Source organism: Sceloporus occidentalis, unplaced genomic scaffold (assembly GCF_023333645.1).
Source record: "Sceloporus occidentalis isolate IW3139 unplaced genomic scaffold, rSceOcc1.0.p SCAF_3, whole genome shotgun sequence".
NCBI lineage: Eukaryota > Metazoa > Chordata > Lepidosauria > Squamata > Phrynosomatidae > Sceloporus > Sceloporus occidentalis.
This window is the reverse complement of record NW_028316983.1, coordinates 183,730,216-183,753,593: the sequence shown is the minus strand read 5'-3', so window position 1 is coordinate 183,753,593 and position 23,378 is coordinate 183,730,216. Positions and strand designations below refer to the sequence as shown.

The following is a 23,378-nucleotide window of genomic DNA, read 5'->3' as shown; positions in this document are numbered from 1 at the left end:
TAATTGTAATAAAATTGTAATAAAATCATTTTGTCCTCTCATAACATGTATTAAGCTCTTTGTGGAGATTTAGAAATGATGTACATCATTTAGAATTCAAGAGTCTTCCACTATATATTCAAAATATGACTCTCACTTTCAACAATTAATTTGATTTCTTGAGAGATATTGCCTCATTTAAAAATATCTAAAATCTAATTACCCAAGTTTTTAAGACGGAGACTTTTATTGGTAGCTGTAAAATCACAGTCTCGGTTCAAAGACAAAGATAAAACACTAACGAGTATAGCAAAAAGCAAGGAAAATACTTAGACTCAAGATCACTGCATAACATCTAAAATTCTGAATTTAAAGATTTGGCTTCTGTCTCTTCTGAGACATGGTAAAGTTTTTTTCCCCACCCTAGCTCTTTTTTCAGGAATTAATTTTTTTTTCTTCATTATCTTTATGGACTCTCCATATAATATAATTTACAAATAATTCCAACTGATTCTATGTTGCCATTTTAAAAATCTGGTTTGTAGTGATTTTTAAAGTGTAGATTGGCAGAGCTCTGTGGAAGGCCCCCTCAAACTTACCTTGTAGTTTTTTGCAGGCTGTGATTGTGGTGTAGGCACTATTCCCCCCCCCCCCCCCCCCGCTCAGCATGGGTGACTTGTCTCAGGCCCTTCATGTACCTAGCCAAACAGTGTATAGGAAAGGGTGATTCCCATACCCTGGCTCAAACATTGAATGGAGACTGCAGTAAAGAAATAATAAGACAATGATTGATAAGAGCAGCTATGAAAGAATTAGACAATATTCTAAAGACATAAAACTGAGCACTAAAGTTTGAATCCTCCAAGCCATTGTATTCCTCATCACCATGTATAGATGTGAGAGTTGGATAGTGAAGAAAGCTGATAAGAATAAACTCATTTGAGATGTGGTGCTGGAGAAGAGTGCTTAGGATACCCTGTACATGCAAAAAGACAAACAAATGGGTCCTTGAACAGATCAAGCCTGAAACCTTCCAAGAAGCCAAGATGATCAAACTGAAGCTATCATACTTTGGCCACATCATGAGAAAGCAAAACTCATTAGAAAAAGACAATAATGCTAGGAAAGGCAGAGGGTAGTAGAAAGATAGGAAGACTGCATGTCAGATGATTAGACTCAATTAGGGAGGGCATAGGATGAAGCTTGCAGAACCTGAGAAAACCAATGGATGAAAGGGGGTCTTGGAGATGTCTCATCCATGAGTCAAGGATGACTCAGAGACATTTAACAGCATCAACAAAGTAGAATGGTGTCACTTATATAAAACGGCAAAATCAAGGTGTGCTTCTTGATTTTTTAAAAATATATATATTTCAAACTGTGGCTGGTACAGCCTGGAGATGCAGAATCCATTGATAGGGAGAGCCAGCTGCAGCTATTCATATCTCTGTCTCTTCATAATCTCAAGTAGGCCCTGACATTCCTGGCGTGGGAGGGATAATGCAGTGCCTCTCTGATGTTGCTGATTATGTTCCCTGTGAATAATTCTTGCTTGCTCCATGCTATCTAAACTTGATCTGTACTAGCTGAATCCTAAACACATCTGCTCACACTCTTGACATTGTTTTGGAGCACTTTGGAAGGAGTTTGATTCAGCTAGAAACTGTCAAGTATACTTATTAACTGAAAGGTCTGGGGGCACCAACAGGACTATTTGGTACTTGGTACATCTTTATGAACATCAGATTATGAACAGAAAGAATCATAGAATCATAGAATTGGAAGAGACCGCAAGGGCCATCCAGTCCAACCCCCTGCCATGCAGAAAATCTCAATCAAAGCATCTCCGACAGATGGCCATCCAGACTCTGTTTGAAGACCTCCAAGGAGGGAGACTCCATTACACTCCGAGGAAGTGTGTTCCACTGTCGGACAGCCCTTACTGTCAGGAAGTTCCTCCTAATGTTGAAGTGGAATCTCTTTTCTTGTAGCTTGCATCCATTGCTCCAGCTCCTAGTCTCTGGAGCAGCAGAAAACAGGCTTGCTCCCTCCTCAGTATGACATCCCTTCAAATATTTAAACAGAGCTATCATATCACCTCTTAACCTTCTCTTCTCCAGGCTGAACATCCCCAGCTCCCTAAATCGTTCCTCATAGGGCATGTCTTCCAGACCCTTCACCATTTTAGTCGTTCTCCTTTGGACACACTCCAGTTTCTCAACATCCTTTTTGAATTGTGGTGCCCAGAACTGGAAACAGTATTCCAGGTGGGGCCTGACCAAAGCAGAATAGAGTGGCACTAGTACTTCCCTTGATCTAGACACTATACTTTTATTGATGCAACCTAAAATCACAGTGGCCTTTTTAGCTGTCACATCACACTGTTAACTCATGTTCAGCTTGTGGTCTACTTGGACGCCTAGATCCCTTTCACACATAGTTTCATTCAGCCAGGTGTCCCCCCATCCTATATCTTTGCATTTCATTTTTCTGCCCTAAATGCAGTACCTTACATTTCTCTGTATTGAATTTCATTTTGTTAGTTTTGGCCCAGCTTTCCAGTCTATTGAGGTCATTTTGAATTTTGATCCCGTCCTCTAGGGTATTAGCTACTCCTACTAGTTTGGTGTTATCTGCAAATTTGATAAGTATGCCCCCAATTCGGTCATCCAAGTCATTGATGTGGGGCATACCGTCCAAGAAGGATGGTCTCCCGGCGCCTAGTTTTGGTCCGCGGGGCTTCCCTGTGGACCAAAAAGAACCTGTGAAAAGCAGGTTCTTCTTGCGACGCCATTACGACGTCACAGTGCGCCAATGGCTATGCATCCAGCACATCATAATGGCGGCGCCCGTCTGTACAGATGGGCATTGCCATTTTGATGCCCTCGTCACGTGCAAGAGGTGAGGGCCATCTAGAAGCCCCGCCTGAGGCACCCCTCGCACGTGACGATAGCGTCCTTTTTGGCCCATCTGGACTGGGCCATTGATAAAGATGTTGAATAGTACTAGGCCCAGGACAGAACCCTGTGAGAGAAAAATTAATACACATCTTTCTTAGACAGGATGTTGGCTAGGCACATTTCTGTACACTACTAATCATAATTCAAGTATATTCTTTCTTCAAATACTTTCAGAGCAGATGGGTTGTGCCTCTAATCACCCCTCCTCTTTTGATATCAGAAACTTAATAAAGCATAGGCTGGGTGAGCCTTCTAAAACCCTGAATGTGGACGCCATCATCAGAGAATAGCTCCTGCATGGAGGCTGGCAAAGCAGGAGTTGCATGGGGCCCCCAGTTGATTGATTGATTCCAGATATTCTGGAGGAGGTGAGGAGACCCAAGACTACAGAACAATGGGTTGCAGAGATAAGATAAAAAGCACTGGCAATCTTGCATGTTAATCCTCTCTGCCTCGGAAATGTGCGTCTATCACAGTCCATTCACACCTTGGAAAAGTGACTCCAAACCCATTTTCAAAGTATTTCAAAGACATTTCAAAGGACTCCAAAACCATTTGGACTTTTCAGCCTCTTGGAATCTGCCCCCAAGGGATATTTTTGGTATAAATATTGGGTGGATTTCAGCAAGTCCCCAGCTTAGTCCAGTAGCAGGCAGAAACTCTGTTTGCTTGACTAGCACCTCTACCGCTTGCCATCCCCGCTTGCCACAGGAGCAATTGAGTCCTCTCTCTGTTCTTGGACACACTGCGATTGCAATCAAAATTTGTGTAGGTAATTATCACTGTTAGTGAAGCCTTACATCTATTTCAACCTTGCACCTTTTAGTAATTATTCAAGGCTAACCTGACATGATTGTTTCATTTAGAATGTGCATATTGTTCGTTTTGAATAAAAAGTTTACTGAAACATGTAGAGCTTCTTCCTGGTATAGGATCCTCCCTCTATTCTTTTCATTTTATTTTTCTCTTGAGTACCAAATTTTGTGCTAAAGAAGTAATGCTCAGGAATGCATCTACTTTGTTAAGTGAGGTATATATCTTTTGGAACCAGTGCTTTTTTACATGCTCATAAGCATTCGGAGTTTGTGCTGAACAGTGAAATTTGTTGAAACATTTGCATTAAATTATTTAGAGTAGTGAGAATAAAAATGGATTGTGAAGAACTCCAAAAGGATGTTTCCAAACTGGAAGCATAGGGGAAAATAGCAAATAAAATTCAGTAGAAGCAAACTGATACATATTAGGGCAAAATTCCAACTTCACACATGTACTCATGGAATCTAAGCTGGTAGTGACTGATCAAGTCAGGTGCTATTCAGCTGTATAGTAATATGGAATGTAATTTTTTTCATGCTGAAAATAAACCGTTAATGATGCCCCCACTCCCCATTCCCAATATGATTCAGTATCCAGTGAGAGTGGATATTTCATTCCATTTCATTGTGGGTGTGGCCTGGTTGTTCCTCCCTTGAGGATTCCCAAATAAATCCACAGCACGGAAACCTCATACTGCCTGTATTTGAGCAGGGAGGACAAGGCTTCCCAAGAAACAAACAAATGGGTCCTAGAACAAATGAAGCCTGAAATCTCCCTGGAAATCAAGATGATAAAGTTGAGGCTGTCATACTTTGGTCACATCATGAGAAAGAATGACTCACTGGAAAAGACAATAATGCTAGGAAAGATGGAAGGTTGTAGAAAGAAAGGAAGTCCACATGCTAGATGGATGGACTCTATATCACAGGTATAAATTTACAGGATCTAAGCAGAGCAGTGGAAAAGAGGGAGTCTTGGGGATGTCTCATGCACAGGGTCGCCATGAGTCAGGATCAACTCAAAGGCAGTTAACAACATCAACAAGAAATGATTTGCAATTGATCCTGACCTATTCAGATGCCTTTAGTTCATAGTCTTTTCCATAGATTTCTCCACTGCTTTCCTGTGGCACCACACACCACACTGTTACCACCACAGAGTTACTTTTTTAAAATATTTTTAGTTTTTTTTTTAAAGGAAATGGTAGAATAGTGCTATGACATCATGCCATAATAGCATTATTATGGCTTAAACAATACAAATGAAGTGGAAGGGTTTTTAAATGGAACAACTTTAAACAACTGACTAGCACGATAAGCATTTTTTGTTTTTCATGGGAGAAAGATAAAAACATGGCAGGGGATGGTGTAGTTTATTTCTGTTCCTGCGTCACCTCTCACATTACGAAGTCTGGGCTACGAAAAATCTGGCCAGTGATTAAGACCATAATGATGCTGTGCTATAATGTGGTATTGTGGTTTAAGGAATTCAATTGAAGCAGTGCATGTGAAGCATTTTAAACAAGACAACCTGAAACAACTAACTAGTCTGATAAGTGTGTTTGTTTTTCACAGGAGATATACATTTAAAATGGTAGGGATAGTGTGGTCTATTTCTCTTCCTGTGTCACCTTTCCCAATGAGAGATTTCCACAGTGATAGGCATACTGTAATAATGCTGTGTTTCAATAGTATTATGGCCCTTTCCTTCTCAGTAGGGAACTGTTGCCAAATACATCAATGTGAAATGAGGGAACATGGCTTCTTGCCTGGATTTATGTAATCATAGCCAATAAGCTAATCACACCCTTGGGAGAAAAACCTTGTCAATGTGAGGGTAACCTAATTGGAGTGATATTCCTTTATCTTTCCATGTTTTCACTAAATAAGTGTTTTCAGGAAGTCAGGTTAACTCTTACCTGTCCTTTCACAGCCACCTTTCCCAGACAGAGTTCAAGCTTAGCTACAAATTCCATGTAACACACACAAATACATATACATAGAGAGACACGCAGGCTGGCACACATGTATAATATATCTTTGCCAGAGTGTTGCTGAAGCCCAAGTAAGCAGCAGCCTGCCAGTTATACTACACTTTTTATTCATGTTTCTTTAGAAAATAATCCTTCCATGAAGGAGAATTATCAGTATTTAAAACCTTTTTTGAGTCATTGGCTCTTTGCTAATGTTCACCCTAGCAGCTGCCACAGAACATTTAAGCAGCACCATTCTCTGATAAGATTTCAAAGGATTGCGTAACTTGATGTTGAAAGGTTTCTAGCATCATACAAACAGCAACAGATAAATAATTAAAAATCTGACTCCAATTCCACATATGCAGTTCTCCCCATTAAGGAATAGGTTTTAAATGGGAACAAAATTTTCCTCAAAGGCACTGATTATTAAGCCAAGAGATTTTTCCTGTCCTTATCTTGTGTGAAGGATAGATCCTAACACAGATTTAAAAAAACAACCACTGATTAATTTTTTTCATATTTCCATTAAAAAGAGTGTGACCCATCTTTAAAGTTAAACGTGAGTTTATTCCTACAGGAAAATGATGGGATAAAAGTCCATGCAATAATCTCCATTATCTGCCAAAGATGCAGTGAGAGATAAGAGTTTAGCCTTAATAGGATTTAGACTCCTATGTAAGAGAAAAAAAAATTAGAAAGGGACAAAGGAAGTCTAGTGATATTAGAGGAGTATGTTATGTTATTTGTGAAGTAATGAGCTAGTTTATTGAAGCCGGTGTTTAGAGAATTAAAACACAGCTTCAGGTGGGGAACAAGTCAGTAAAGAAATTTGAACAAAGACAATTTGTAACAACTGCAGTAAAATATATATATATATATATATATATATATATATATATATAATATTGTAAGAACAACCCTTGCAAACTAATTACATAAAAAGATTCTATCATAAGTTCTGCATGTAAATAAAAGTTATTTTCTTCTTGTTCACAAAAGAGTGGCCTGAAATGATTTATATAAGACATCAAAACACGTTACCAAGAATATTAAAACACTTAATAGTAGAGACCAAAGCTTAGAGAGGGAATTCTAAGGGAAGAGAAGCCTCAAACTATTTAGGTTAAGACAAGAGAAGAATCCTGTGTAACCCAGTGGTCATGACATAATTGGTGTCAAGTGGTGGGATCCAGAGGCAACAGTCAAGGTAAACAGCAGATGCCTCCAGATTTCCTTGCTGAGCATTTGTGAACAACAAAATGGAAAGAAAAGGAGAGAGCAGATAAGTCAGCCTCACAACTTACACCCAAGGTTAGAAACAAACAAATATAGAGGAAATCATATGGAAATGGGACACTGGTGAAATGAAAAAATAAATCATTTCTGGATATATTTTGGAAGAAGCTTTAAAATGGTCTTTAGACTGTTCAGAATGTTTTTGTTTACTTAGGCAAGGCTTACCCAACCTTTCACAAGTATCTATATTGTTGGTTTTGGACAAAACAGCTGCTGAAACAGGTTGAACAGCTCTTCAGTTTTTGTGGTGCAGTAACACATTCCTATTCTTTCCATGTTATTTCTGCCTCTGGTACCAAAGTTTCTGTTAAAGAAGGAGCATACGGGAAGAACACATCTACATGGTTAACTGAGGATACCACACGTGTTCAGTGTTTTCTGCTGTGCAATTTAACAGACTGAAGACAAAATCAAATATACAGAACAGTACATATGCACTGGAGGTGAGGTATACCTATATAAAAAATCTCTTCTTGGTAACAAGCTCAAAACCTAGACCTTGCATTAAGATCCCCATTGTTGTTGTTGTGTGTCTTGAGGTTGCTTCTGACTTATGGTCATGAGGTTTTCTTGGCAAGATTTGTTCAGAGGAGGCTTGTCATTGCCTTCCCCAAAGTGGAGAGCATGTGAGTTGCCCAAAGTCACCCAGTGAGTTTCATGGATGACCAGGGAACCTGAAAGAAGCAGAAGGGAACATTTATCTGGCATGCAGGGCTGGAGTCATTCTACAGCGTGCATGCCAATATTAGAAATGCATATAAGCAATAATAGTGAGGCTTGGGCATAAATTGGAAAAGTTACTTTTTCAACTACTGTTCTCCGAGTCCCTCAACTAGTACAAGCTACTCAGATTATTTTAGTGTATTGGAAAAGGCTGTCTATAAAGTTACATGTTCTACGGATATTTTAGGACTTTAATTCAACAAGCGGTCCACCAACTACAATATCATTTCAAGGTTTCCACTAGTTTTGTTTCTGAACAATTTCCCCCAGTGGTTTTATGTTAAATGTTATGGTTTTATGGTAAATATTCAAAAGCATTGGGACAACTGAAATTTGTGGCACTCCATGGGACAAATGTTCATAAGGTGGAACACCAACCTGATGTCACCCCAACACCTCTTTCCAAAAACTATTGATGAAAAACAATGGAATCAAAACAATCTGGTGCCCTCACTCTCTTTCTGACCAGGCCATTATTTTCTGCATTCCCATAAAACTGCACAGTAACTGGCGATCAAGGTCTATTCAATGCCCTTTATTACTTCTTTTATCAGTAGCAATTAAGGATTAATTGCTGGGTTTGATGTACTGCTGAGCACAGACATCTCTGAATGTACACCCGCAGAGTAAACCCAGTCCTGTTCAGGACATCTTGAAGATTAAGATCAGTTTGTTCATGTCATGAATCACATTTTTCATCAAACTAACCTTTTGAAGCTGTGTCTGTTTTTTAAATGTTTACTGATATTCTTGGAAGGCATTCCTAAGTCACATATTAGCTTAGACAAATAGCTGTTATTTCATGACAGGAAGGTACAAATGAAGAGTACATATATTCCTTTTTTTTTGTGGATTTTGACTATATAGATTTTTAATGCTGCCATAGCAACGAGATTTGGATACCTTGTCTTTGAAGCTCCACTGCAGTAAAAACTCCCAGTTGTAGAAAAAACAACAGCATGATTACTATTAAGAAAAGAAGTAGAATGTTTCTAGAACATGAAAACAACCGAGCTTTGCTTGGAAAGGTTTCTTTAGTTGCAGTACAATGAGGAGTGAAACTGAGACATGAAGCCTTATTGCATGAGGGAAGAAAGCAGAAATGGAGCTGAACATTAGCAGCTTTCTCTGTGCCTCTCCATATGCCATCATGGCACTTCTGTTCTCTTCCCAAAAGAGATGGTCAAAAAACCTTACCTTTTGTCAAATGGATTTTTCCAGCATGACACAAGACAGTCTTTATGACTGTCTCCCTCAGGAGGAGAATGGAAGTGCTATACAGCATGTGGAGATCCACAGAGAATGCCGTTTCTGCTCTCTTTTCTTATGCAATAAGGACATAACTGCTTTTGTTCATGTTTATATGGTTCAGACTGATCAGTATGCCATACACTCCAACTGTCCTGAACTGGCAGGGATAGTCCCATTTAATTCTCTGTCATCACACATTTCCAGCTGCTTTTATAAAATGTCCCAGTTTCTCTTTCATTCTCCTACTTTTCCTTTTTGTTCTCAGCTTACTTAAATTGCAAATAATTGAATTCAACATCCAAAAGCAGTTTGCACTCATCTAAATCTAATACCTCATATAGCTTTAAGAGCCATTTTTCTATAGCAGGGACCATCTGGCATATATCATTCTGGTGGATGTTATATAAAACAACACACATCCATGTTTTTCCCCCTCTAAATTTTCTTCAGTCCTATTTAACAGAAATAGCTCAAGTTTAAGTTCTAGTTTGATTTGTAATATTTTATTAATTGTTCTTTGTATTTTTATCCAAAAATGTTTCGCTTCTTTACACATCCACCAGATATGGTATAGTCTTCCTTTTTTCTTTGCACATTTCCAGCATTTATTGTCAGTGTTACCATATATTTTACAAATCTTTTCTGGTGTCATATACCATCTCTAAAATATCTTCTAGTAGTTCTCCCTCATTTCTTGGCACAGTGTATGTTTTAATCTGTTAGTCCATGTTACTTCCCACTGCTCTAGTTCTAGCGCATACCCTATATTTTGCGCCCATTTCACCATGGTTTCTTTAACAATTTCATCTTCGGTGTATTGTTTTAATAAATATTTATACAGATTTGATACAGATTAATACTTCTCTGCCTTAATATTTTGTAGGCAGAACAATATTATTGCCCAGGAACCCCTCTGAAAGCTCTCTTAGCTGATCAATGTGAGCCCAAAGTAACACTGATAGGTATTTATCCAAGGTTGCTGTAACTCCAAAATAGGTTCTGTATGTTTGATAGCTTCTCTACAGTTCAGATTAAAACCCTGAGTGGTTTTACTGCACAGCTGATAAAGAAAGGCACCAGCCACAGTGGCTGATATGCTTCTTTCCATTTAATTGCTTGCTAAGAGGTAAATATCTATAAAATGAATGGATCAAGGACTGTCAGTAACGAAATTCCAAACCTTTCACCAAAAGATTACCAGAAAATTCCAGACACAGGTAAGTACTAGTCCCAGCAATGGGTAGGGATTAAAATATCTATGACAAACCATTAAAAGTTATTTATTCATTATCATATTAGAAGCCAATACAGTAGCAGCAATATGGGATGAGTTTAGTGGTTTTCCAGGCTGTAGGACCTCTAGTCCAAAACATCAAGGTGAGTAAATACTGCTCTATAACAGATACCTTCCAGAGGTCATGCCATACCTGGGAAGATGAATTCTAACAAACAGAACGCCAGAAATAATAGGTGGGAAATGTGGTCTTCTCTGAAAGAGTAACAATTAACTTCAGCGGCTAGTATGAATGCACTGTAGCTGACATGGATCTACTAATATGAACTTTATTTTTACAAGAAAAGGTCAAAGTAAGATGTGTAGCTCTTAAATCCATGGACAAAAGGACAAGGCAATATATATTTAAGTACCACATTGCACTAGTCACACGAAGAAACATACATTCACTTTATTAGAGCAAACCAATATATCAACAGATCCGCTAACTTAGGGCATAATCCACAGTGCTGTATCACTGAATATACATGTATATTATTAGCTGTAGTTGTACTAAGAAATGTGAAACCTACTGGTATGTTTCAAAAACTCTCACTTCTCATAGTTTGGTAATGGCAAAAAGGAGATGCAATCCTATATGCATCTACTTGGAAGTAAGACCTACTGAGTTAAATATGGCTTATTCCCAGCTGAGTTGATAGAAGATTATAGCTTCTGTGTAGTTTATTTAGCAAGTGGATACAACACTACCACCTACTGGTTCCACAATTCATCTTTTGAGGAGGTGCGTGTGTGTGATGTATGTCCATAACCTATACTGTAATATGTAAGGAAAGTCTACATCTTTTCTACAGTTATATTTTCTTTATCTTATCCATCTTTCCTTATGTTATTCATGTTTTTCCTTATAGCATGTTCTTTTGCATGTTTGCTCAGAAGTAAATCTCATAGAAGGTGTCACTCTCAAAGAAGGAGACATAGGTTTACAGCCTTAATGTGCAAAACAGTCCTTAGTTTTACTTTTATTTCCACACAGCACAGTCCCACTTCGTGTCTGTTCAGAAGTAAATCCAGATAAATTCAATGAAGCCTATAGTCCTCAGGGAACTAGTTGCATGGTTGCAGTTTAAATGGGCTGTTTTATAATTTTCAGACATACAGGATATTGGCTGGATGTCATTATAAAGAATACAATTTAAGGATGAATTTTTAAACATACTATGCTTGCATATATACAAAACAAATGAATCCTTCCTCAAGGGATGATTCACATTGAAGAATTATAACCTATAAGGCAGCCTTGAGGAGTCTGGGAACATCCAGCTGTACAGTTTACCAGTCAGAATTGCTCTGATCATCTGCATACTAGCTGAGAGTTAATAGCATTTTACGTTTGGAATACATTTAGTACATTTGGAGTAGAACTTGAAAAGTTACTTTTGAGAAAAATAAATATCATGGCATACTGAAGTCACCAATGACTGAAAAATGAGTGGTAGCATGATCCTTCTAATACTCATTTATGGTGATCTTAAGCACGTTGTTATAGTCCCACATTTTAAAAGTAACTTTACAACCAATTGCAATAACATCCAAAACAGTGATACCTTTATGTGGTCAATCAAAATGCACAAAATACATGATGTAAGCTTTTAATGTTCCACTGGCTTCTTCATCAGGAAAAGGTGTTAAAAATCATAGAGGAGGGGGAAATGGCAGTGTTAATCATAAGGCTTGATATTTTGCCAAGATATAGCTGTGCTCAGTTTAGGTGGTGTGGAAGGACATTTATGCAGACAGGCCTCCCTCTTCTGGCCATGTGGGTGCTATAGGATATAAAATGTAAGTTCCATAGGCAAGACAGAGATGCTCCCCTTGAGATCTAAGTTGCCTCTGTCCTTTGTGAAGCTACATTGGTGTTTTTTTAATTGCATGATTTTTAAAAATGCCTTCCTTGTCTGTACCCTGCCCAGAGATTGTATATAAATATCTAAGAAAGAGAGACTGAGAAATAAGGAGTGAAAATTATATTAATCAGGATTCAGATCAACAGTCATCAGCAGAGGGGAGAAAAGAGGAGAAAGATATCCCATTACCTTTGTTGAGAGATGCTTGTTCTCCCTTATCTTAGGCCTGTTACAGACAGCCAAAATAAAGCTGCTTCGAGTCACTTTGATGGTATGGTATTTCAATGATGCATGAGTCCTAAGAGTCTGGAAGCTTCACCAAAGCTGCACTCCAGTCCTTAGGACTGGAGCGTGGCTTTGGTGCGGCCTTTGGACTCTTAGGACGCATGTATCATTGAAATACCATGCCTCCAAAGTGACTCGAAGCAGCTTTATTTTGGCTGTCTGTAACAGGCCTTAGTCTGCATTTACACTGCAGAAATAATGCAGTTTATCACTGCTTTAATTGCCATGGCTCAATTCTATGGAATCTTGGGATATGTAGTTTTGTGAGGTATTTAGCCTTCTGTCAGAGTTCACAACAAACTACAAATCCCAGAACTCCATAGTTTTGTGCTATGACAGTTAAAGTGATGTCAAACTGCATTATCTCTGCAGTGCATATAAAGCCTTAGAGTTAGCCATTTCATGAGGCTTACCTGTACTGCTTCCATTTTAGCTTGGTCCTTTTTACTTTCAGAACTGGCAAATGTGACCCTGACAAAATCTTCCATTTATCATTTTCTGATGCATCCTTTAGTTTGCAAACCTGAGTTCATGGACTTTTGTTTTGTTTTGTTGCTAATCTATATGTAAGCTGCTTTTGGAGACATTATAAAATAAAAAATGCTCTGTCACGTAAGTGCAGCCTGCCCATTCCTCAGCTGTTCCCAAAAACATTCAGCTGAAGAGGTGAGAAGACCAACAGGATCTCAACATGTCAAGAAAGGAGGCTTAAACCTGGAGGGGTTGTTAGTATGTGTCAGTGGGGATTGGAGGGGAAACGCCCATCTGCATATTTGGTGAGAGCTATGCTTAAGATATCTGAAAGTGAGGTTTGCATGTAAGATTGTGATTGAAGAATTTAGACCTACCCCAACAGGATGACCAGATGCCCTCCCTTTACAGATCATGAAGATCTCAACCTTCTGTCCAGAAGGAAGTTCAACATGTCTTCCATTTTGAGCATCACTAAGAAGCATGGATTTTAGCTTTTTTGGGGTCATGTTCTAAACTTTTCTTAAATGTCCTACATTTTGCGGTACCTTGTCCTCCTTTGTGGTTAGGTCATCTGGTAACAGTATATTGCCCACATACCGCATCCTAGTTCTAGGCAAAACCACCAGCACCATGTGGCCCTCATGGACAAAATGGTTACCCAGCCTATCAGGAGTGGGCAACACACAGGCACAAGCCAAAAGTGCATTCCTGGAACTACAATTCTTCTTTAAAACAAGGTGCACAACCCCTTTAAACACTGTTTTGGGGCAGAAGTAAAAAGTTTAAAAAAACAGCCTTTTAAAAAGCATAGCATAGATTTCTGGCTACTTGTTTTTGTTGGTGGGGCAGGCCATGATGGGGATGGAAAATTGGCTCTGAATATAGTGACGCTTCCTCTTCTTGATACAAACAAATAAATAAGGAAAAATATGGAGTTTATCATACTGTCCGTTCCCATCCTTTCCTCCCAAGCTAGGCGTGAGATGAAAACTTTAATATGTGGATTTTCCAGGACATCTCCATGCCCATGCAGGAGGCATTCCGTACCTGATCATGGCATCCCATACCCAATCCAGACGTCTCCCGCACTTTTTGAAAGAATGGGATTTTCCCGTTCTTTGCAAGGTGTGGGAGAAGTCTGGATCACATCCAGGATGCCATGATTGGGTACAGGATGCCTCCTGCCTGGGCACGGAGGTGTGCGATAAAATCATCGTATTAAAGTTTCATCCTGCCCCTAGCCCAGGAGGAAAAGACGGGTAAGGGCAATGCAATAAACTCCTGTGATTCCAGAAGCATTTTTCTGGCCACTGCTGGAAAGAGGATAAAGAACTTGATGTATCTCTGAATTGATTTAAGAGAGCTTTCTGCATGAAAAACCATTTAAAGTCATTGCAGAGAATCACCAAACATAGATTGTATTAAAATTACAAAGTGAGTAACAAAACAAACACAAAGAGAAATATCAACTGATTGTCAACTCAGTTGGCCATCCCTAATAACAACAGAATCCTGTTAAAAGCTGAACTTCACTAAGAAGATTATTGCATGCACCTTATCCTGTCTTTTCTCTGAGAGGATACATTTGCATTTTACTGTCAATAATGGATCTTATCACATTCTCCTGAGGCTGGGCATATGCGTGTGCAACCCAAGTTTATCCCACAGCTTTTAAAGGATGGTATTTTCCAATCCTTGAAAAGCCATGGGATAAACCCAGGTTGCATACAGGCTGCGTACGGGCTGCATCCACCTGACATGGGATAAGGCACATGCGATAATCTCCTAAAATAACATGACAGCGTAATATTTCTTTTTGTTGCCTTTCCCTCCCATATATTCCATGTCTCTTGACTAAGGGAGGGCAAAGTGTGGCCCTTGGACCATTTTGTGGTCCCTGGAGGTCAAACAGGAGGGACTTTTGCATGTCATGGCTTGGTATTTTTAAAAAAATAGAAATCTGCCCTTCAGATCTACGGTATATCATTTGTCAGTCAGCTGTTACATTAACAGCATTTTCATTCTGTTTTGTGGTGGCAGCCTAGTTTTTAGCGTATTAATTTCGCTAAAGGTGCTGTGCATAAAAAAATCAAATCAGTGCTGATTCAAATTTATACCAATATGTGTCTGTCTGAACTTCTATGGCTAATTGTGCTAATTTTATCCATAGGACTGTAAAGGAAAAGTATTTGTTGTGCTTTGTCTGTATATCCAGAGGGTGGCAGTAAAGGACACTGCTATGCCAAGTTTTCATAGGAAAAAAATCCCTCAAAAGCTAACAAGTGTATGTTCTGTTTAAGCCTCCAGATGTTTTTGACTACAGTTTCCATAATTCCTTTTCATTGGCCATGTGGGCTGGGGCTTTTAAATTGGATCCAAAACGTTAGGAGGGATAGATTGTCCCCAGCACTGTGTTTAACAATACATAAAGCCTGGAGAATATTTCTGGTTAATTTATTTTAGCTATTCCCTTTCTTAATATACACAGAATGAACAGAAATTCTCTGCTTAGGACATTTAGAAATGATAAAAAATGAGTCAACATGATCATCTAATTTAGTAACAGTGGGCAATTTTCTTTTCATTTCATTTTTCTTTTGCAGGTGCGCCAACTGCCTGTGTGACACACCCTCTGGTTACACTTGGCTCATTTACTCCAATGTAATTCTGTCTCATGTATTATGGAGTGTTGGCTCACACATCTGTCTGCTTTATGGTGATATGGTGGAGATCATCTGATCAGCATCTGAAGAAATATGTACTGAATGAAGCAAGAAAAGTATATATTCATGCCACAAACTTTAAAAGTGTGACGTAGTGGTTTGGGTGCTGGTCTGCGACTCTGGAGACCAGGGTTCAATTCCCAGCTGAGACATGAAACCCACTGGGTGACCTTGGGTAAGTCACATGCTCTCAGACTCTGAGGAAGGCAATGGCAAACCTCCTTGAACAAATCTTGGCCATGGAATCCCACTGGGCAAATCACACAATATTGTAATACACCAACTGATGTGCTGTCACTCCAAATATGGCATTTTGATAAATAAACACACCGGTATATGTGCAAAAATATATAATTATAGAGTTGGAAGAGATCCCAAGGGTCATCCAGTCCAGCCCCCTGACATGGAGGAAGACAGAATCAAAGCAACCCTAATAGATGGCCATCAAGCCTCTGTTTAAAAACCTCCAAAAGAAGGAGACTCCACCACACTCTGAGGGAGTGTGTTCTACTCTTGAACAGCTCTTCCTGTCAGGAAGTTGTTCCTAATGTTTAGGTGGAATCTCTTTTACTGTAGTTTGCATCCATGGGAAGTCTCTGGAACAGCAGAAAACAGGCTTGCTCCAGCCTCAATATGACATCCCTTCAAATATTTAAACAAAGCTATCATATCACCTCTTAACTTTCTCTTCTCCAGGCTGATCATACTCTGCAAGTCATTCCTCATAAGGCATGGTTTCCAGACCCCTCACTAGTTTGGATGCCCTCCTCTGGACACGCTCCAGCTTCTCAGCATCCTTTTTGAATTGTGGTACCCAGAACTGGACACAGTATTCCAGGTGAGACCTGGAATATGGTACACTTCATGAATTTGCAAGTCATCCTTACACAAACGACACAAAATTCATGAAGCATTCCGTATTTTTGGATATAACTAAAATTAGAATGATACAGAGAACATTAGCATAGCCCCTGCTCAAGGATGACAAACAAATTTGTGAAGTGGTCCATATTTTTGCATAAATCAACACACCAGAACAGCCTACTGGAAGAGGATTTGCTACTGCACCAATGCTGAATGCTGAGATCAGCATCTGAGGATTTTATTTAAGTACCACTTCAAGGAGAGGCTCAGAGAGTGGTGGCAAGGAGCAGGGGATTTGAAAAACTTTCCCCACAAGATTGTGCCTATGGAATAATCTCCACAGGAAGGCCTATCAGACTCCAATATCACAATATTTTGGGCAATACATTAATTTATTTCTCTATTCCCATACATCTGATAGGATGTAATCGGCCAATCTTTAAATATTCAATTTATGGCAATTGCTAATCCTTGTAATTTGCTTTTGGAATAAGAAGTTACTTTATATTGCATATTGTTTAAAAATTATATGTCTCAGAAGCCTAGTTAAACCCTGCTACTTATATGGCAATTATTTAAAAACAGCATGTCATAATTACCAATGCATGACTATTGGTGCATTCAAGATTCTAGAATGTAATTCAGATTTTGATTGTTGATGTGTTGAAACATCTGTTCTTGGAACTGTTTTGAAAAGGTGGCCCTTAGTACTAGATGGAAATTGAGAAAATTTAATAGTTTTGGGGAATGAGATTGCATCAAAATTAACAGAATAAGGCAAGTATTTTGCTAGCCAGCATGAATTTATAATAGCAACAGCTTAGCACATTAAATGCAGCTTACCCTAATGGTATAATGGCACCATGTTCTTTCAGGGGAGTTTTTTTTTAATTGATTTACATAAATCCTATCTTGGTAGTTACATTCTTTAAAAAGTGAAAGACCTGTGTATATTCTCATAAGCTGTGCGTGAGAGAATATTTGCATTAATAACCCTAAAGCTTCAGAGATCTTTTGAAGCACTTTGTAATGATGGAGTCCAATGGCCTTTCTGTTTAACTGAGGTTAGCCCCAACAAGATTTACTAACTTTGAAAGATTGCAGTAAGGAGTATTTTCATGTTCTATCTGAATATTAGAGGAAATTTTGTGCAATTGGTTCCCTGTCAATGCTGCTATTTGTTCAAAATAAAATAATCTCCCTCTGCCGTGTAAATTCAAGAACTGCTTCTCCTATATCTTCAGATCAGCTTTCTTCAACTATCTGTTATCCAACAATGTGGGCTGACTAGAAATCTGGCAATATGGCTTCTGCAACCCAGAAAGGGACAAAGGAGGCCAGACAAATTCCCATTTTACCAGCAAAGTTTGAGTGACTACTAGAAACTAAGTTGTGCTTTAGTTGAAGGGCATTGCTCTTTTAATTAGCATGTTTTTAATTCTGTTTTAAAACATTTTAATTATGTTGTTTTTAAGTTATTTGTACTTTTATGTTATGCTTATCTTTGTTGTGCACAAGTGTGTAGCCCGTGCTGCTTCTCAAATACAATGATGCAATGAAGAAGAAGAGGAAAAAGAGAAGGGGGTTAAAAGAGGGCTGAGAGAGAAAAAAAGACACATGAGAGATGTTCAGTGTGTGCCCTTGAAACTAAAGGTTAGAAATCTTATGGCCCTTCCCCTGTACTTAATATATTTAATTGGAAGCAATCTGAATTAAATTGAGTTCATCCATCAGACCTGTCAGATTGAAGTCAGGGAAATTAAATTCAGAACCGTATCAAAGTATTTTGTCAGTTAAAATCTGAGTTGGTTAAAATGTAGAACATGCTGCCAATTTACCTCCTATGGGATTGGCATTAGATAGAAAACTAGAGAGCAGATAATCTTGTCAAACAACAGCAACAACTAAAGTGTCTGCCCTTGGTCCTGTGATGATCCCACTATGGTGATCATACTACTAACTACCACCTGTGGTTGCCCTGGTTCAATTCCTCACCTGGGTGGGTTCTCTTACTTCACATATGGGCCAATGAGTGTTTGCACCTATTGTATTTCCCATCACAATGCATGGATGTGAGAGTTGGACAGTGAAGAAAGCCAATAGAAAGAAAATAAACTAATTTGAGATGTGATATTGAAGGAAGAATAGTAAGAATACTGTGGATGGCCAAAAAGACAAACAAAAGGGTCCTAGAACAGATCAATCCCGCACTCTCCCTAGAACTGAGGATGTTGTACTTTGGCCACATTATGAGAAGGCATTACTCATTACAAAAGGCAATAATGCTAGGAAAGGTGCAAGGTAGTAGAAAAAGGGAGTAAAACTGCATGCTGGATGGTTAGATTCAATCAGGAAGGGCACAGGCCTGAGCTTGCAGGACATAAGCAGAGCTGTAGAGAACAAGGGGTTTTGGAGATGTCTCATTCACAGGGCCACCATGAATCAAGATCGACTCAAGGGCAGTTAACAACAACAACAACAACAACAACAACAACCTATTAAGTCTAGTGAGGAAAAAGGCAAAACCAGAAGCAAATCCTGTCTGCAGTTTTAAGATATCATGTGAACACAATAATATGGCACAAAAATGGTACCACTTCTTTGAGGGGGACTCAGAGAACCCTTACAGGGTCACACTAGATATTATCAGATGAGAGACATCCCATCATGTTCCTGTCCTTCTCACACGATCGTGGGAAGGACTTTCAGACCGGATTTGCACTTATCCTGTCTGGGAAGAGCGAATGATGGCAATTGCCTGAAAGGCTTTCAGATGAAGTCATGCAGATCCCGTCATTATCCCACCATTAACCTGTCATTAAAGCAACATTGGCTGGCATTTTGCATTAATGGAAGTCAATCCAATGCTGCTTTAATGGCGTTAATGGCATCATTGGTGCTACAATTTGAAAGCCTTTTGTGCCATCGCAGTCACGGACGGGAAAAGGATAGGGGAGTGATCCCTTCCCTATCTCTATTGTGGTGGCAAGGGAAGACAAAATCCACCAGCTCTGAGCAACCTGTTTCTCTAATGGCTTTTTCCTTCATTAGCAGGCTTTTTTCTCCTATCCCTGCTACTTTCTTAGCTATGATGAGCTAGCACACCAACAGGATTTTGAGTTGCCAGAGTGAATATTGGAAACAGCTCCTATACCTTTAATTCACTTGTTTTGTAGAAGAGATCGTTTCAACTTGTTAAGTGGTTATATGACATACAACACCTGCAGAAATTCTTTGTTCCACACAATAATTAAAGGTACAGGAGCATGTATGGAAAGTCAATTTTCTTTGAAGGGAAGTCAATTATTTATTGGTTGATTGGTTGGTTTTCTATGTACAATATATTTTTATGTTTATATGTATTTTATATAATCGTTGAAACTAAAAACCTGGCTTAAAAACTTTATTCCATATAAGACTATGAGTGTATTTAGAAAAATGAAAATAAGCATTTAGAAAAAGCCCATTTTCTTTGACGGGAACTCAAATGTTTATTAGTTTGTTTTTTTATGTATGATTTTTTAATGATTTTGTGTGTTTTCTAAAATTGTTGAGATTTTTAAAAACTGGCTTTAAAACATTATTCCATATAGGACTATAAGGATCTATTTAGAAAAAAGAAAGTAAGCATATATGGAATGTTCATTTCCATTGAATGGAAATCAATTACTGATTGGTTTGTTTTTCATGTATGATAAAAAAGGACATTTTTAAAAATTAATATATCTTTATTTTACAAAGCTTGCGTTTTTACAAGATAAATTTTTACAACAAGACATTTTTACAACAGGATAAACAAACATATATCAACCTATATCAACAAGCTATAAACCTGATATATATTAGGCTTACACCTGAAAACTTTCCACAAGAAACTGTATAATTTTATCTTTTAATTACAAATAAAAAAATCTTGACTGGGTTTTCTCATAAAGGTTTTTTTTAAACATTTGTCGATTTTAGCAGATTGTTTGTCATTCCTGACCATTCTTCATCCCATTTATCCATATCTTTTTTATTTAAGATTGCTGTTAATCTGTCAAGTTCTTTCATATCAAATATTTTATATTTCCAATCCTCTATAGATGGTACACATGTGGATTTCCAATTTTTTGCTACTAACATTCTAGCTGCTGTTATTAAATACAATCCTGCTCTCCAATATTTTCTTTCTCCTTCCACACCTAATGTTGAGGTTACATTTAGCAAATACAGTTCTGGGTTCATGTCAAATTCTATATTTAACATCTTTCTTATTTCAGAATGGATCTTTGTCCAAAACTTCTCTATAGTTGGCCATTTCCACCACATGTGTGCATATGATCCTCTTTCTCTTTGGCATCCCCAGCATTTATCATTGTTTTGTTTATATATTCTTTTTAGTGAGCAAGAAGTCAGGTACCATCTGTTTACCACTTTGAAATAATTTTCTTTTAGGACTTGAGCAACAGTAAATTTATTTGTTTTAATTCTTGCTTTTTCCCTTTTGTCTAGATCAATATTATGACCCAATATTATTGGTCAAAAAAAGGACTTTTTGTATGTATTTCACCATAATTTTAAGTCTCAGAGACTTAAAAAACTGGTTTAAAAACATTCAGTTTTATAGGAATATACGGATCGAGTTAGAATAAGGAAAATAGGCATGTATGAAAAGTCCATTTCTTTTCAAAGGAAATCAGTTATTTATTGGGTTATTTTCTGTGTATATCTTTCATGATTTTATGTATTTTATATAATTGTTAAGACTTAAAAAGTCCCAGCAGCTGGTGAGGCACCCTCCCTCCATTCCAACTGCCACTGCTGTGGACTCTGGAGGGAGAGCAGAGTGTAAAACACCCCATCAGAGAGAGGAGCAGAGTCGGGGGGGGGGGCGGGGGGGAGAAGCTGCTGGTTCTACTGGTATTTGGACCTCTGCCTTCCAAATGGATTCCTCTCTTCAGGACTGATACCCTGACTTAGTAGGCACTGTGTTTACCATCACTCACAGCTGCTTTGCCTGCTAGGGCTATAAAACCAGGACCTGACAGGGCTCTGCTGCAAAACAGCCCAGCAGAGAGAATGAGGGGACCACAGTGACTATCTGGGGCAGAGGGAGGACGAAGCTGCTGATTCTACTGCTGCTTGGACCTCTGCCTTCCAAGTACCTTCTAAGAAGAAGAGCCCTCCTTCCAGTGCATCTGGTGCCATTTGGCCATGGAGGGAGAGATGCAGGCCCAGCTCCATTGGGTCTGGCCTGAGCTAAGAAGCAAAACCCTCCCTTCAGTCCATCTGATGCCATCCAGCCAAGGAGGGAGAGATGCAGGCCCAGCTCAATCAGGCCTGGCGTAGATTATTATTATTATTATTAATAGGATTTATTTATATGCCGCCCAATCACTGGAAATCCGGGTGGCTTACAACAGAGGGGATAATAGACGGTTCCCTGCCCTCAGGCTTACAATCTAAAACAGGGGTAGGCAACCTATGGCCCGCGGGCCGGATCCGGCCTGCCGAGGCCTTCCCACCGGCCCCTGCGCAGTCCTGCCGCCGATCGCCCCGTTTTTCCGCCGCTCTGGGCGCCATTTTGTTTTTCAAAATGGCGGCCGAAGTCTCGCGTGACCTCAGGATGGCAAAGGTCACGCGAGACTTCGTTGCCATTTTGAAAAACAAAATGGCGGCGCCCATCTAGGAGGCCCGGTGCAGCCCCTGGAGCACTCCAACAGGGCTCCAGGGGCTGCAGCAGGCCTGCAGCAGGCTCCACCTCGCCCTCCGGCCCCCTCCTCCTCCTCCTCCCTAAGAGCAGGGAAAGGAGGAGAGGCAGAAGGAGTGCAGAGCCAGGGAGCCACAGCAAGGCAAGAGAGGTTGGTTCATTGGGGGAGGGGGTTAGCTGAAGCTACACCAACTACTTGTGGCTTTCTGGGTTGAGCCAGTGCATGCTTGCTGCCTTTAATTTTGAATTGCATTTTAGCAATGTCCATGCCTGTAACTTTAATATTATTATTATTATTATTTACTTGCCCTTGGTGTACTTTCTGCAAAATTCCCTCTCAATGAGAAAGAGGAGGAGGAGGAGGAGTGTGACTTTCCAAAGTGCATTTCTGTGTATTTTTGTTGCATTTATTGCTGAAAGGTCTGCTGTAACAATGATAGTAGTGGTGATGATGATGCTTCGGTGGAAGCTCCGCCCCTGGAGGGTGGAAGCTCCACCCCTGGTATGTGGCTCTGCCCCCAGAGGGTGGAAGCTCCACCCCTGGCATGTGGCTCCGCCCCTGGAGGGTGGAAGCTCCACCCTGGCATGTGGCTCCACCCCCAGAGGGTGGAAGTTCCACCCCCAGCATGTGGCTCTGCCCCTGGGGGTTGGAAGCTCCATCCCTGGCATGCGACTCCGCCCCCGGAGGGTGGAAGCTCCACCCCCGGCTTCGGCCCCCAGTTGTCTGAGGGACAGCAACCTGGCCCCCGGCTCAAAAAGGTTGCCTACCCCTGATCTAAAAAGACATGACACAAAAGGAGAAGGGAATGGTGAGGAGGGGAGGGGATGAGGTCCAGCATTCTTCTCTCCCTCTGAGGCCTGGACCAAGGCAGATGGACCGGAGGGAGGGCTCTTCTTCTTCAGGCTAGCCCTGATGGAGCTGGGCCAGCCTATTCTCTCTCTCACCAGCCAAAAGATGACAGTTAAGGAGGGAGGGTGCTCTATCTTCAGGCTAGCCCCAATGGAGCTGGGCCTGCCTGGAAATCTCCCTCACAGGCCGGAAGATGACAGTTATGGCGGGAGGAGCCTCTTTCTTCAGGCTAGCCCTGATGGAGCTGGGCCAGCCTATTCTCTCCCTCACAGGCCAGAAGATGACAGTTAAGGAGGGAGGAGTCTCCATTAAATTAAGATTAAGAAGCTGAGCCCTCCCTCCAATCCAT

The 23,378-nt window shown here is 39.8% G+C and overlaps 1 non-coding gene across 1 annotated transcript; it reads left to right on the top strand.

The window, feature by feature from the left end:
• Positions 1-16,536: 16,536 nt before the first annotated feature.
• Positions 16,537-16,639, top strand: LOC149317206 (U6 spliceosomal RNA). Its single transcript, XR_016280800.1, has one exon. It is a non-coding gene; the product is annotated as a U6 spliceosomal RNA (small nuclear RNA).
• The last annotated feature ends 6,739 nt before the right edge of the window (positions 16,640-23,378 follow it).